This window comes from Dermacentor variabilis, chromosome 6, assembly GCF_050947875.1.
Source record: "Dermacentor variabilis isolate Ectoservices chromosome 6, ASM5094787v1, whole genome shotgun sequence".
Taxonomy (NCBI): domain Eukaryota; kingdom Metazoa; phylum Arthropoda; class Arachnida; order Ixodida; family Ixodidae; genus Dermacentor; species Dermacentor variabilis.
In genome coordinates this window covers 44132669-44149140 of record NC_134573.1, presented here as the reverse complement: position 1 = coordinate 44149140, position 16472 = coordinate 44132669, and the positions used below count along the sequence as shown (strand labels likewise).

At 47.4% G+C, this 16472-nt stretch overlaps 1 pseudogene; it reads left to right on the top strand.

The window, feature by feature from the left end:
- Positions 1-16275, top strand: part of LOC142586106 (beta-hexosaminidase subunit alpha-like) — a 164259-nt pseudogene extending 147984 nt beyond the window's left edge.
- The last annotated feature ends 197 nt before the right edge of the window (positions 16276-16472 follow it).

Below are 16472 nucleotides of genomic sequence, written 5' to 3'. Positions count from 1 at the left end.
TCTACTTGGACGTTTATTCGCGAGAACAAATGTAGCCTTTCTTTTTTTGTTCTCGCTACCCACGGGCTGCCGATCCAGCCAGAGCGCATGCATTCTTCTCGTACTGCATCGACCACCGCGCGGCGCACTTCGATGCGCGTCTGTTTTTCTCTAGCCGACTGGATTTTCACTTGGCAGAGTTTTGGGTGCTTTCTGGCTAGCAGATGAGAAAACGAAACAATGCATAGTCACTCGCCGCCAGCACTGGGGGGCTCGACGGATTGCAACGCGTTCGCTTTGGGGCAACCTCACCGGAAAATTTTCTTTCGCCGGTAGGATACCGAGCAGTATGCGCATGGTTCTCTGTGGACCAAGCGTCTCACGTTTCCTTCGACATTCTTTCGGTAGCCACACTAGGTGCCCAAAGTAGGCATTCGATTGTAGCCAGCATGCTTCCCTTTGCGTTATTTCATTTCGGCGCCCTCCGCCGCACAAAAACATAGACATTGCTGCGGCACAGCGAATTGTCGCATCGTGAAAATTCGATTTTGTTCCTTCCTTTGCGGAAAGTAATGAGTCACGGGACGCTTCAGTTGCCTGATACTCCTATTATATTATTGCCATAGCAGCTATATGGAGACTCCAGGTGCATTCCTGCCGTCGCTGTCGCCCTCATGTTCCGTATAAATAAAGTCCAAGGGCGGTAACACCATGACTGTGCGCCGCATGCTGTATGTACGAGTGAAAGCGTAAGGGGAGGGGCGGGGGGGCATGGGTGAGCCGACGATGGTGGCTCAGTCTTGTGTGCGCAAAGGAGAAAAGCTTTGAGGAAGCGCGCCGCCTTCCGTCGTGCGCGATACATCGGGGGAGTGGAGGGAGGGGGGGGGGTGCTGTGATCTGTGAATGTATGGTTGCGCAACATGTTTATTTGCCTTGTTTGGCGCATCATATACAGTGACTTTTTCTTATATACGCAGATTTATTGGAGACGTATATCTATATTTACATATCTTGTTGTGAAGCTTTGCGTATACGTGCAGTGAACTTTGTTTCCAGTGGCACTTTTTTGCCCTTTATCAAGCTGTGTTTTCACATTTGTATATTCCATTGTATCATCGCATTTCTAATGTACAAAGGCGAGTCAAATGAAAGTGAGCCTACCCATCCCGCGCAATAATGGTTCGGTTCATTATTTGCGAGCATGCGCGTAGCACATAGGCATCTCATTTGCAAAAGTGACACACAGCTGCGAGGATAAATGTTCTTTAATTCTCTCATAAACTGGGTTGAACATGGTTGCGTGACATGATGGACATTCCAAAACTTTAACAGCGGGGTGTGGTGAGGTTTTTTACTGGTGAAGGTGTTTCCCAAAAAGAAATTAGTCGTCGTGGCCACCGTGTGCTTTGAACATTGCATTTCATTGGCCACTGTGAAGCGTTGGAGCAAACAGTTCAAAGGAAGGACGTGAAAGATGCAAAGACGATCCATGGCCGGGCCAAAGCCACCATGCAATCACCCCCAACACGATTGCAAAGGCTAATTAGAAAAGAACGGAGGATAAGCATCGATGAATGAGTGGGAACAACAGGCACGGTTCGGGTCACACCATAATTCATGAACATCTCGGTTATCGGCTCTCGTGTGCGCAGTAGATGCCCAAGATTTTGAACCATCGCCAGAATACGGGGAAGTTTGGCGCTGCCTTGACCCATCTAATCCGGTATCACGATGAGGCTGACGACTTTTTGTCTGCAATTGTGGTCAAGGCCGAATCATGGTGCCGCTACTTCTAGTCTGAAACACTACGGCAAAGCTTACAGTGGGAACATTTGAATTCACCACCCCCAAGGAAAGCAGGAAAGGCCGTCATTTCTGCCGGAAAGGTGTTGTTGACTTTTTTTTTTTCGATCGAGAGGGGCCATTATTGATCGAATTTGCTAAACCTGGAGAGACTATCAATCATTTCCGATATTGTAAAACGTCGGATTGGCTGCGTGTCGCAATCAAAAACAAACGACGTGGAAAATTGAGCAATGGGATCATCTTGCTCCACAACATTGCCCGTCCCCACGTCGCTGATGTGGTTAATACAAAACTGGCAAAGGTCAAGAGGGAAACGCTGTAACATCCGCCATACAGCCCAGACCTGTCGCCTTGCGACTTCCACATTTTGGAGCACTTAAAAAGAGCAGCTCAAGGGAACCAGATTCGTGTCGGACGATGACGTAGAGTCAGCTACAGATTTTTGAAGCAGCAACCCAAGGAGTTTTATGAGACGGGAATTGCGCGACTCGTTAGTCAGTGGGACAAATGTCTAAATGCTCATGGAGACTATTTTTAAATAAAGTACCCCATTTTTCATATGTTCGCATTGGCTCAGTTTCATTTGACTCGCCCTCGTATATTTTGCAGAACTCCTGCTTTTTATATGTGCTCTCTGTTGCGACTATAATTTCGGAGCAATTACTCGCAATACACGACCGGTGACAACTGCTACGGCGCAATACATTCTAACAAAGGACAGCGTCATTGAGATTTTTCCCTGGTCGTTGCATATGTACAAAAATGTAAACAACGTTCTTAAATGAGAGAGAGAGAGAGAGAGAGAGAGAGAGAGAGAGAGAGAGATGGAAATGAGAGAAAGGCCGGGAGACTAACAAATTTTCATTGAAATAATTATCCTCAACTTGTACATTTCATGGCCTTTACATTTTTCATATCAGCGGCATGCTCTGCTTTGCTTTTCAAACTAATATAGTTCTAAAGTTCGTGTGACATTTTCTTCACTTATGCAATATAAAGAAAACATGGAAGCATTGATATCAGTTATTTCGGGCACAAGTTTGAGACATGCGAGTATATTCTTTTATGAAAAAATACATGTCCTGAATTCGTTTGCAGCATCTTTGGCAATGGCAACGCAGTTATTATTAATGTTTAATGTATATGATCTCTCTACTATTTCTATAAGGAGGAGGCCGAGCTGCAAAATGCCCCCCGCCCCCGAACGAAATTTCTGGCTACGCCACTGCTAAGGACTCCACCTATACTCAGTTTCATACATCAGGTGCAACGCTGTGGGGGCTAGAGGTGCTTTTTTGCAGTGGCTGCGTTCGCGCTTAGATATAGTTCGGTGTCTTTTGACCGCTTTTTGTGGAAATGTTCTTTATGCAAAGTCAGTTCTGAATGAAAATAAGAATTTGCCCTTAGAAACAGACAAACCGTGTGCTTATTTGGCTGCTAAGACGTTGTTTTACATCAATCTGCTTTTCGTTGTTGTTTTTTATTTGCATCCCGTCGCGGCAGCCTCACGTGCATGCTCCCGCGAGTAAACGCCGCTGGCTCCAATAGCGAGGCATAGACGGAACGCACGGAGTGATAAAATTTGGAGGCCGCACTACGTGCGTAGCTTCCACAGTGTTGCACTTGATGTGCACCTGATGTATAAAACGGAGTATAGTGCTTATTAGGGGCGGCCCCTTCAGTGTCGTCCCGGGCATACCTCCTTGTGCTTTCTCTACGACCACTGAAAGTTTTTCACCACCTCCACCACCACCACCACCGCTGCCGTCTCCGCTCCCCCGCAGGGCCCGCTGACCAGTAAGCCCACTGAGCTATAACTCTCTATATATGGTCCCGGGCGTAAATGACTTATTATTGGTTGCACTAGAGAGTTGTATATTTTGCTAGCTAAATTATACGGCACAGCGATACGTGACATGTTATGGGCTTTGCGCATGCACGTCATATACTTCGAAGTACTTTGACAGTTACCGCCGCTAACCATAATAGCCACCCTAACCATGATCCCCTATAGCAACATGGCAGCGCCGAACGCCCTCTTCGATCCCAATTCGCGCTCGTTACTGGCTCTCCGCCCTGACACTAAGAAACAAAAGACAAAATCCGTCATCGCCAAGTGTCGTCTCAAGCTAAGGTCAAAGCATTAGGTATGTTTTGTTGTAAATATTGAGATCAGTTTGTTCTCACGCTGCTAGAAATACAGAAATGGCGCCGCGCCTTAAAAGAGGTTTGGCTTCTAGTTAGCAGATAGCGCCACAGCATCGGCACTGGTGATGCGCTGACGATGCGGAATGGTATGAAGGCCTAATTGCTCACTGCAGAATTTACTTACTGCGCTGTTCCAGCATAGTGCGTGACGACGGTAGCGAGCAAACGCCAATTAGATGCCAAGCTGTGCCGCAGGTGAACATTTATGAGGGCATTCGTCCTTACTATACTTGCTAAGGAGGCTGCAAGGTAAATGCAGGGAAGCGCACAGGTGAAGCAAAGCCCCGCTGTCACGTGAATGTAAGCAAAACTTATGATTATGGCCTCAAAACATCTTTTCCGTCAATCCACCAACCGTGGGGCATGTACCGACAAGATGGCAAGCAGACGCTGAGCAGACGACGCGGCGCGGACGAGCACACCTCGAGTGCCAAATGAGCGTGCGCTGGCGAGTGTCATGTAGGCTCAAACTCGCGAGGTGCGGCAAACGCAAGGCGCGCGAGCGCGATTTTTCTGGCGGCGGCTTGCATACGTGTGGTTCGGCCTTTAAAACGGGAAGGCTTGTTTGTGCGATGATAGGGATGTGGTCCTTCGCTGCAGAAACCCTGCACCGACAGGTACTACCGTGCCTGCTACGTATGGGAAAACAATGGCACAAGCTGACAGGGTCTGTATAGTTGTTTTATAAGATTCGTCGCCGCAAGAAAAGCTGTCTAAAGTGAGCTCCTTAAATACAGCTCCTTCTGTGCGCCAGCTTGTGCGATTGGAACAGGAACACGTAAAATGTACAATTCGCCACCTTGCGTCCAACTTCTGACACAAAGGGAAGGCATACAGTTGATATGAGTAATGCTCTTCCGACAACGTAATAAAACTACTAATATTTGTATTTCTATGTATAATTTTCGACGATGGCGAAATATCGCATGGTGTTCATATAAATCCATATTGCTATAAAACTCGCCAAGCGCCTCAATGCGCTTTCTTTGACGAGGGAAATCTTAAAAAGGACTCTTTACTTAACCACTACGTTTTAAACACTAGGCGCGTGGTTCAATTTGGAGCGTGCGTCACATGCCAGCGAAAAGTTTCTCGCGTTCTTTTCTGGTGACAGGTCGCGTTTTGAGGCGCTCTGTTAGACTGCACGAGCTCGGAGATTGGCCGCTGGTACTTGCCTCGTCGCAGCAAATGCTACGCAGATGCTGTACCACCTTCATGATCAGCCCAGGTCGAGCAGGGTTTACATTTCATCGCCGGACTGCAAATGCCATCGTCGTTTTAACAAACACCACATGACGTAGACGTAGGCATGCGTGCGATTATATACCACGCAGTCGCATGAATACTTCATAATTCATGTTCCTCTCGCCTATCGCTCGTCCACTACACATGTAGTACACTGTATCCCCAACAATCACCATATGGTAAAGTTGCGCAGAACGGTCGCAGTAGAAATCATGCAGTCGGCTTCACACGATTGTCGTCACTGTCGTCTTGCTGCTGTCTCCCCATACACGCTCGCGTCAGACACAACTGTCCGTCTTACGCAAACGCCTTGGTCCACCTTGTTCCACCTTGGTCCACCTGATAATGGCTTGCGCAATCCCTGACGATACTGGTTAGCCAGCTACCAGCAAAATGCTTTGCATAATATCGATTACCACAGTGCATGGCGTCTGCTTCACTTCCTGACTTCTCTCGACTTGATGCGAGCGCAGTCGACAGATGCATTTGCATTGATAAAAGTGCGATCACTCGCTCTTCTAGCTCACAGTACTAATAATTTACTCCTGAGACAAACATCTATGCAATCGCGCCGTAGTTCATTCGAAGTCGCACATGCTGAGCACTAATTCTTCTTGGCCAGTGGGACACAATTGTCTTCAGTTTCCGAAAGTGCTGACGCGAAGGGGGGGCGGGGGGGGGGGGATTGCTTTGGCGCACCTCTACAGATTGTAAATAATATGACGTCAGCAGTACAGTCTCTCACTACACTGCTTGATTGCCAATCGTATCGTATCGTATCGGCGGTCATCGTGAGATGGATGCTGCCGAAATTCTTTTGTAGGTCTTGCACTTTTCTTCCAGGTATGCAGCAATGCGAATTCGCCGAGCTCGCGGTAGGCAGTGCAAATTTTTTTTGCGCTCATACACGTGTTTTTCATGCTTACAGGAACGTTGAAACAGAAGCAACTGGTCCTTGGCGGCGAAGCCTGCATGTGGGGGGAGTACCTGGACCGGACAAACCTTCTCGCCAGCCTGTGGTGAGTGATTACCGAGCATTCTTTTATGTGCTCTTCATTGCCATTCTACCGTAGAATACGCCTCCTTTGCCAGTACGGGTATGTTTAGCTTCGAAACATGCAGGCATTTACTCTAGTCGATTAGACCGCTGACCCGCCGTGGTTGCTCAGTGACTATGGTGTTGGGCTGCTGAGCGCGAGGTCGCGGGATCGAATCCCGTCCAAGGCGGCCGCATTTTGATGGGGGCGAAACGCGAAAACACCTGTGTACTTAGATTTAGGTGCACGTTAAAGAACCCCAGGTGGTCGAAAATTCGGGAGTCCTCCACTACGGCTTGCCTCAAAATCAGAAAGTGGTTTTGGCACGTAAAACCTGATAATTTATTATTTTTTAGAGCGCAGCTCTTTGGCGTCCGTTCCTGGGTTTCGCGTCGTCGTCGGCGTTGTCGTCGGCCTCGTAACCAGCTCCGCCCCCCTTTCATCCCCCCAGCGCTAGCAGCGACCGACTGATACCGCTGGATGCCGCTGACGCCGCTAGAGAGTCAAGATAACGTGACTGCATAGAACACCGTCGCCGCCATGCAGAAAGAGGAGGAAAGGGTCCCCCCCCCCTGTTCTTGTGTGGCGGATAGGGTGCTCTTCAGTTGCCGACGCGCCGGTTATTTCACGTAGGCCCCGGCACGTCGACGAATACGTGACCACCTTCCCACGGCTAGACCTGGTTCTTAGCGCTGCGGAAGCGAGGGTATCATATTGTTTGTGTCGGCATCGGCGGCGTTGTCCCTGAAACCAACTCCGCAGCTGGGGTTGACTCACTATCGGCGTCAGCGGCATCAGTCAGTCGCTGCTATCTCTTCCCTCCTCCCTTTATCGTGTTGTCCGCTCGCTGCGCGCGCTTCTGCCCCCATCGTTTGCCGCTGGGTGTACACGCCGCCCCCCTCCCCCCTCTTCCTGCGAGTCTCCGGTTGTCAAAGCGCCGGCTCGAACTTAATTCCTTTCTTCGCTCCTCCTCCAATGCAACCCCTGTGCGGTGGCAATCAGAGAGCCAGATCGGTGGCGGCGGATCTGTATATGTGCACCGCCCGAGCCGAAATTGCCGCTGCCGTTCGCCCTGTGCGGTGGCAATCAGAGAGCCAGATTGGTGGCGGCGGATCTGTATATGTGCACCGCCCGAGCCGAAATTGCCGCTGCCGTTCGCCACTGCGAAATTATCTGCCAGTTCTTTCTGAGCCATGAGCGAGACGACCGATGGAAGTCCTCCGTCTGCTGCTGCTGCTGCTGCTGCTAAACGAGCTGCCAGAGCAGAGGCCCAGCGCCGTTGCCGTCAGAATCCAGAGGTGCGTGCCGCCGAAGCAGAAGCTTACCTAGTGGAGTCTTTGTTAAAGGAATACGTGTGAAAAATAAAAAAAAATTCTGTGATAGCGCATACATGTGTTGCTCGATTTCTTTGCCTCAATCTATCGAAAAGGTGAAACAGCTTATTTGCTGCGCTCAAATTTCGCATTAGGACGTAACGTAATCGTCGGTTCTTTTTTTTATTAGACGGCTGAGTAAGTTCGTACATAATTTAAAAACGCGAAGCCAAGCCCTAGATATGTAAGAAAAATTGGATTATATTTTACTGAATCAAAACAAATAATTAAATAAGGCATAGTTGGGCACTTTATATACTAGCTGGTTTATTGGAAATACATATGAACATGGATATACACGATCTCCCAGGTAAGGTTCGCCTTCCTGTGAGAAAATATTTGAAACATTATACGATTGTGACACGTGCGATCTTCTATCATCACATTTCTTGTACCATCCGTATAATTTTGATGTACCTGGTTAACCTGGCTAGCTACAGAAGCGCAACGAAGGGACACGAACGCGATTCCATGCTTACGTTCACTCTTCTCGTGCGTCTCCCGTAGCTGTGCCTCTACACAAATAACTAGAGAAAAATTCACACGGCTTCTTATGTGATCCCTAAAATGATTCGAAGGCGAAAGCCCAGGTGCCGTTGCATTAAAGGCGGACACATGGCGTACACATCCCCCTTGATTCGCTTAGTAATTCCCCTCAGTTCGATTAGTGTACTTCGCTTAGTCGTCCCTCTTAATTCGAAAGGTCACAGGTCCGACTCCCACCCAAGGTCTTTGGTTCGAGTGCCTTAATTAACTACATGTTAATTAACGGTACCACATTAAGCTGACCTTCATTAACACCAAAGTTCGTAGGTACGACTCCCACCGGACGTCGTGGATTCGGGTGCCTTAATTAACTATACCTTAATTGTCTTTGCTTTAATTATCTTCGCCCTAATAACCACCAACGGTTGTGGGTTCGACTGCCACCAACGGCCGTGGGTTCGACTCCCACCAAAGCACGTCGGTTTGAGCGCCTTAACTCTAGCTTAATTAACTGTGCCTTAATTAACTTCGCCTTCATTATGAGCAACGATCTTGGGTTTGACTCCCACCAAAGGTCGTAGGCTCAACTCCCGCTAAAGTTCGAGGGTTCGAAGCCTTTTTCTGCCTTTCGGGTCATCGAAGCGTTTTCGCTCAAGGTCGACTGACCGATTATATATGCAAGGCCTTCGCATTAATAATGGAGAAACATGTCTTTAGGATTAGAATCAGGGGCGCGACTTCCGTTCCAGTGGAAGAGCTTTCATTGCTTCCTTAAACATCCCATTGTGTTGTTTTCAGCGCGCTTTATCCTGCAGAAATATTTTTAACATACTATGCCAGTAGCGTGTGCAAAATACGAAAAGTGGTTCCATATTGCACCACGTGCCGCGACACTAGTGGTGCCAAAAGTGATTTCGGGGAAGTAACTGCCCTCGTTGCACAACTCCGCAACCGCCTGGAAGTGGAAACCTGTCCGTGTTGGTGTTACCGTCCTCTGATCGTGAACTCCAAGTCCCGCGTGACGATCGCAGTCACAGTCACGTGACGATCGCTGTCACAACGTGACGACCCGGCAATTGACGGGCGGATATTAAGCGGGGTTGGTTCCTTACGGTTACGGGAGCCGTGAGAGATCCTCCTCGCCCGGCCAGGGCTGGGGGCCCAAAGGGGCCTCTTGGACCAGGCGGAGAAAGTAGTCAGAATCACTGGTGTCCTGGAATAAGGCCCCACCGAGCCGCTTCCCTCCCACCCTACCCTTTTCCTTATTCCCCTCTTCTTCTCCTTTGATTAATCAATAAAGTTTTTCCTCCTCCTCCACCGGTTACTTTTGTCACCGCTAGCCTCATGACGCGTGACCACGCGACACTTTCTTAGATGATTACCACCGCTTCTCTGTATCGCGAATGTTTTTAGCCTTTCAGAGCGCAGCTCTTAGGCGACCGTTCCTGCGTCGGCGTCCCTCGTAACCGAGCGAATGAGCAAAGCGAAGCATGAAGGGGAGAGCGCAAAGCGCAGAGGGCCAGGAAAGACGGCAATGGTGAAGAGAGCGCGAGGAGGAAAGCGGAGGAGGAGGGTGCAGCGTAACCACGAAGCAGAAAGCGAAGGAGGAGGAGGGTATGGCGAAAGGCGGGAGAAGAGAAGCGTAAAGCCCCTAAACTTCGTAAAGTAGTGCCACGCTTTGAAGAATTCCGCCTCCTCCTCGCGCGCTCTGGCCGAGGACGACGCAGCGTCGCTATTGGCCTAATTGCATCACGTGGGCCCTCGCGCCGTGCACTAGCGCCATTTTTGCTGTAAAAGGGTTTACGGAGTGGCGAGGAGCGCATGTTGACGCCATTGCTACGCTCGAACAGTGTAGGCAGCGCCACGGTCGAGGTGAGAGCGTGAAAGAGAGGAGAAACGAGGAAGAGTGAAGGCGGAGGAGGTGAGTGTCGCTACTTTACGAAGTTTAAGCGGCTTTAGAAAAGCGTAGTACCGCGCAAGACAGGCTCTGCAGCGACGATGGCTACGAGATAGCGCCATGTAGCGCGCGTCAGACATATGGAAACAAAGCGCTGCTTGAGCGGAACTCTGTCTCCGGCGGCTGCTGTCAATCGCGCCCACGCATCACCCATGCGCTGCTTCTCGCAATCTCCCGATTAGTGAGGCAATCGCTCCACACTTCGCTCCATTTGCAACGTGCCCCACGAGACACTGTCCACGCTAGCAAATATACCATGAGATGAAAACGCGTCTAGAGTTGCGCTCAAATTTAGCATGAGAGAGTGTCGTTCCTCTATGAATTTTGTTTTCTCCAAAGGGACTCCGAAGGTGGGGCAGTCTAAATGTGGGCGCCGATATCTGCTACGTAGCTGCGTGCTTCTGGGGCCACACGTCGCCGTCATGTCCAGGATATATATATATATATATATATATATATATATATATATATATATATATATGTGTGTGTGTGTGTGTGTGTGTGTGTGTGTGTGTGTGTGTGTGTGTGTGTGTGTGTGTGTGTGTGTGTGTGTGTGTTTCAATAAAACTGTCATGAGGCCGGATTCGACATCTAGCATAGGAGCCCCGTTTTCCCCGAGTACGGCGGGCTCATAATCACATCGTAGTTTTTGGAATGTCAAGCCTCAGAAATTATTTAAAATTAATTAACCCGTCATCATACGTCCTACTGCCAGCCGATGTCTAAGGTATTGCAGTAAAAAAATCGAAACCGTACTACGCTCCTCCGACTCCCCTCACCCGAGGAGTGACGCGTTAGAGTGCCGTGCGCAGTGACTCCGCCTCATTGTCAAGCCCAACTTTGCCAGGAAGGCATTGACTTTGATAAACTTGAACTGGCGATGAACCGCCTTCCCGTTTTTTTTTCTTTAGTATTTCGCGCACTGCGAATAACTCCTGCCTAAAAATTGTTACGCAGGCGACGCCAAGCGTAGAACGACTGAATTGGATGTTCTAGAACGCAGTGATAGCTTTCCCAATGAGAGTGGCACGCTTAATAATCTTAGAATAACCAGTTCATCAGCGCACAAAAATAAGTATCCTCGGGTGGAAAAAGAATGATGACAGAAAACCATGGACCTGTTAATCCAATTTTGCGCTATCTTTTTTTTACCATCTTGGCTCACGTAAGCTGGGATACCCTGTCAACAACATATGCAACAAACGGACACGTGCACGAGGAACTGAAGGTTGACAATAACATAAAGAACTGAAAACTGACCTCACGTGGCGTATATAAATCTCCTGGTGATTTCATAGTCTCTCTATATAAAGAGCAATGAAGTAGTGATAAAGCATCGACTGCGGACATTTTTGTAATCTCCACTTATCACGTCTGCTCAACGTGTTGGGTCAAAATCTCACGCAGGCCTGTAACGTTCGTGCTCTCCTGCATTTAGGCCTAACTGGTCAGAACCAGTAAATGTGCTAATAGAATAAACGAAGGCTTTTGATCTAGGTCAAGACTCTGTACTGCTGGCGAAATAAAAAAATTGAAGAATCCGGAACCGCTGTCGTAACATGCGACCGCGCAGCGTGTAACGATGGCGGCAGCTGCCATGCCGAGATAATGGCGCCAGCGGAGAAGCCGGAGGGCAGTGCGCGTGCGTAATGGTGACCAGACGAGCGGGCATGGCCCTTGCCTGGGCTACGCAAATAAAGTGGCTGCTGATTTCCAAGTACTGTCAATCTTATTGAAATCAAGAGCAACAACTGCACAGCACACCGCGCTGTCATATCTTGATTTCCCCAGCCGAGAGGGGAAAGAGAACAGTTATCACCTCTGCTATGCGTCCGACCTCTTGTCAGACTAAACGCCGGACGCAACAGCAGCGTCACATCAAGGAGGAATTTTGCGCCGATCCTAACTCTCTTGCATGCGTAATCATGAGAGGGAGAATTGAAATTGGAGTCGGATATCCTGTAGGACAGACACGCTAGAAGAGTTCTTCCAAGTGAAACTGTGTAGAAACACGACTGCCTCTATAACTTTTGAACACGTACATACCCACTTATTGCCGTCAACAAAAAGCTAATTATTCAATTTTAGTTAATTCGGCTGCTTACAGCGCTAATTATCATCTCACTTTGTGTGCCCCTGGTCACATATCTTACTTGCACAGGTGGTCTTCGCGTGCCTCTCAGTGCCTGATTTTAAGAAAACCACAAAGCTAAACTTGAACACCCGGTATATCTTACACACTTAAACAAGCATTTGCATAGCATATTAGACTCGTCACTGTTTCGAGTTTCGTTAAATTACCATCCGAACCATCTAACCCTAAAGAAGAAAGAAAACTAGGAAGTGTCAGTGCGCTGGAAGTAATTTACCGTAATATTCTTTCCTACAAAGAAGTTTCGGTTTCTATACGTTCCGGTGAATGAGCCATGGCGTCATTATACATTGCGTCGCTCAGCTCTTGCGATGGCCGCCGCTGCCACACGCTATAGCGCAGCCGCAGGATGAACTCGCAGAGAACTATCGTCTATTTCTTTACGAGGAATATCATCGCACTTAGCCTTATTGCTACACGAAAGAAGCAAATTTTGTGCCAGGGTAATGTCGCTAGCGCATGCTCAGGCATTTCGAAACCTTAGTATCAATTAAAATGCCTTCATAAAATTATAAACCTACATAGTAATTGTGGTCGCTACATTTGGGACAAATTAAGCCCATAGTATAGCTACAATTTCAAATATGCGTGTCAGTACTGCTTTGAAGAAACACCACGCACTGCTAGTTTAGGCGCTGCAAAGTAACCGACGACCATGATTTGCTGAAGGTTATCATGCTCGCGTATTCAACATTGCCCACCATAGATAGTAAAAGGCACTGAATAGGCTACTACGTCACCCGTTCGACCCACTAATCGCAGTCTTGTCAGAGAGTTCCCGAGAAACTGCAGGGCGGGCGTCCACCTCGCAGGATTTTCTGTTACCGATGCTGCGACGTATACGCTTTCTTACAGGCCAAGAGCTTCGGCCGTCGCTGAGCGCCTGTGGAGTAGCGCCAAACTCAGAAACGCCACACTGGCTGCCCCTAGGCTAAACGCGCACCGCTGCCGCATGTTAAGGTGAGTGGCGGTCGTGGATGTCCCGTTCCTCGTGGTCGCCGACGCTGACGTCTGCGCGATAATTTCGAGATCGGTCGCTCAGGCTCATGACATGACATTGCGCGTCTCTTTCATGGAGAGCTCAACGCTTCCGCAGGGTAACCAACTCGTACTAATTGTTCGTGTGCATCATTGATCATGAAGACTACCGCTATATTGGTGCCTAGTTTTCCGAATAACACTATCACTCTGCTTGGCACTTCAACAACACGAGTGCTCCATTGCATGCTTGCGAATCTGTCATTCTTTTAGCATGCTCTTTTCGATATCAAAATAGGGTCCAAATTACTCTCCCAAACTTGCAGGTGTATGTTATTGCACTCTCAGAGCGCAGCTCTTAAGCCCAGACCACACGTACGCTTGCGGACGCGCGCAAGCTCGCGTTTACGCGCACACGCATGCGCAAACGGTGCGGCATGGCTGGTATATACGCGTCGAAACGCGGCGTGATCTCGGGGAACAGCTCCTCTCTGTTATCGCGCGCTTGGGCTGCCTCGCGTCGGCGCGCCTGGCTACGGAGCTACGGCACGGAACATTCAACTCTCAGTGAAGCAGATTTATATCATGCAAGAAAGTGGTCCGTCTGTTTTTTTTTTTTTTTGCGTTGATCTAACAGCTATAGAAATAATTTAGAAAATTGGTATTTTCTTACTCGTTAATTCAAACTAGGGTACGCTGAAACTAAAGGCACAAAGCCCTGACAGATATCTCAGCCCCCGCAAACGGCATGTTTGACAGCAGATTCCATACATATGCGCAGTTACGCAAAAACAGCCGCAGTAATTACCACATAAACGAATAATTCATTTTCATAAATTAATCAATTTCGTTTAATTTGTTACTGGTGGTTTTACCCGTAAACTATATTCCGCAGCAACCTTTTTGAATAAATAAGTGTATTATATAATTGTTGTCTCAGCCATAGAGTGATCTGGTGTGCGATTCTATAAATTATACCAATGTTTTAGGTGATTCACTGCAGACTAAATTCACAAGTGTATTCGATGATAATTCTTTACTAAAATCTATTCCCAGAAACTCTTGTTGCTTGACTCGTTTAATAAGGAAGTTGTCAAATTTAACTTGCATTCTACCCTCGGTTCTCTTACTCGACGCCCTAAATATAATATGAGTTGTTTTAGTTCCATTCAGCTCGAGGTTGTTAGGCATCAGCCAGTCAGATAACAAAGTTGTATAATCATCTACACACTGCTACAATTATGCTGTGTTATCGGCTGTAACAAACACATTTGTGCCATCTGCATACATCGGTATCTTTTGGTAAGCTGGTAAGTCTTTCAGTAAATAATCATTCACGTAGTAATCATTCACGTAAATTAGAAACAGTAATGGACCTAACTTTGAACTTATGGGACACTTTGCTGTAGATGCAGTACTTCCCAACTTAACAAACTATTTTTTATTACATACACAATCTTTTAACAAATTATTAGCAAACTTCCGCATTCTGTACCTTCTTAATTTTTCAGTTAAAATATAGTGGTTAATCGAATCAAATGCGTTCCTTAAGTCCAAGAACAGACCAAGCATTAGGTTTTTCTGTTCAATATTTGTAATTATTTTATCTTTAATACCTAGTAAAGCTTGCGCAGTTGATTTATTTCTTTTAAAGCTGTATCAGCATAGCGCAATAACATTGTGTTTCGTGAAAAAAAGTTTAAAGTCTTCCATTGATAACACCTTCAAAAGTTTTGAAAATACAGTGACTACTCAAATCGTCCTGTAATTTCACATTTCGTCTGCATTTGCCCCTTTGTAAGTTGGTGTGACGCGCTATGTTGAGCTCGTCTGGAAAAACGCCTGTGCTAAGAGACAAGCTTATAACATGCACAAACACTCGACCTATTCCGTGCGATGCATATTTAACCGAAACGGGACTAATAGCATCTACGCCAGCTGAGACATCATGCTTTAATTTCTTCATAAGATCACGTACTACTGCGACACAAGTTGGTTCCAAGTAAAGTGATTCGGCACACGTGGTGTGGAAAGCCTGTGACTGTTTCCAATTGCAACGTGTGTAGGGTTCATGCGTGTTCATGCAGCTAACAAATGTCGCACGTTCCGTTTCTCGCCCGTTTAAGTATGTCATTTTCGGATGCACGTTTCAATTTTTTCGCTGTTATGTCATTGACCGCATCTCATATATTTTGGGGGGAGGGGGGATTGCTTCGCGTATTAGAGAAAACGCACTCGTAGTAACCACATTTTGTTTTCTTTAAATAACTTTGTACTGTATTCCTAAATTTCTTGTACGTCACGTAGGTCGGGCTTCCGCGTACGTATAAAGGTGTGATACACAGCGTCTTTGTTTTTAATGCGTTTGTACAAATCTTTGTCGGCCCATGCTTTGCGTGCCTTTTTATGGTTTCTTTCCGGAAGCCGCTGGCGGAGGTGGCAAAACCATATCGCAGCACTCGAGCTTCACTTCGTTGAAACAGAACGAACGCTCTGTGTACATCTGTTTCATTATATAATTCTTTCCAGTCTATGCTCTGGACGAAACATCGGAATTGCTCTGCAGTGTTCTCTATCATTATTCGGCGAAATCGCTGTACGTAGTCTCTGTTTTGTTTGATAGTTGAAGTTAATTACCTGGAATCTTCCCTGCCACTTAGCACTAGCGGCATCTCCTAAATTCACGAGAGGCTATGTTGGTGATCTGCGCAAATTAAGACACACAACGGAGCAGACAAGTCAAGGCACTCGTCGGTCTGCTTTGTTTTGTGTATGTCTGCATTTACGCTCCTCGTCTAATAGCTTATAGCCACGCTGTTTCTTTCAATCGTCAGGCTGGTATTGTTTTCAGTTTTCGGGGACTAGCACCAGTGCTTAATTTTATGTAGATGCCCGCTTGGCGCTTTGCCATGAATTCTCGCGCCGTACGCACTCGCACCCTGTGCTCATTCCCTCTCTGTCTGCAGGCGCGGGATCCCTGCGCACCCTCTCAACAGCCGGCCGTGTGAAGGTGGCGAGGAATTGGACTTCCACGATGTCTTCGAGATGGACTAGAGGAGATAGTCGTGCTAGTGATCCTCTAGCCACGGCAGCCTAGGCTGAATTAGATTTCTTTTTACTGTTATTTCCTTCTGAAGGAAAGCCTGCATATTTAGCCGCCGTATCTTTTTATGCTGGTTCTTATGTCCAGTTAAGCATAAAAGTTATTTATTTATTTATTTATTTATTTATTTATTTATTTCTTCATACTG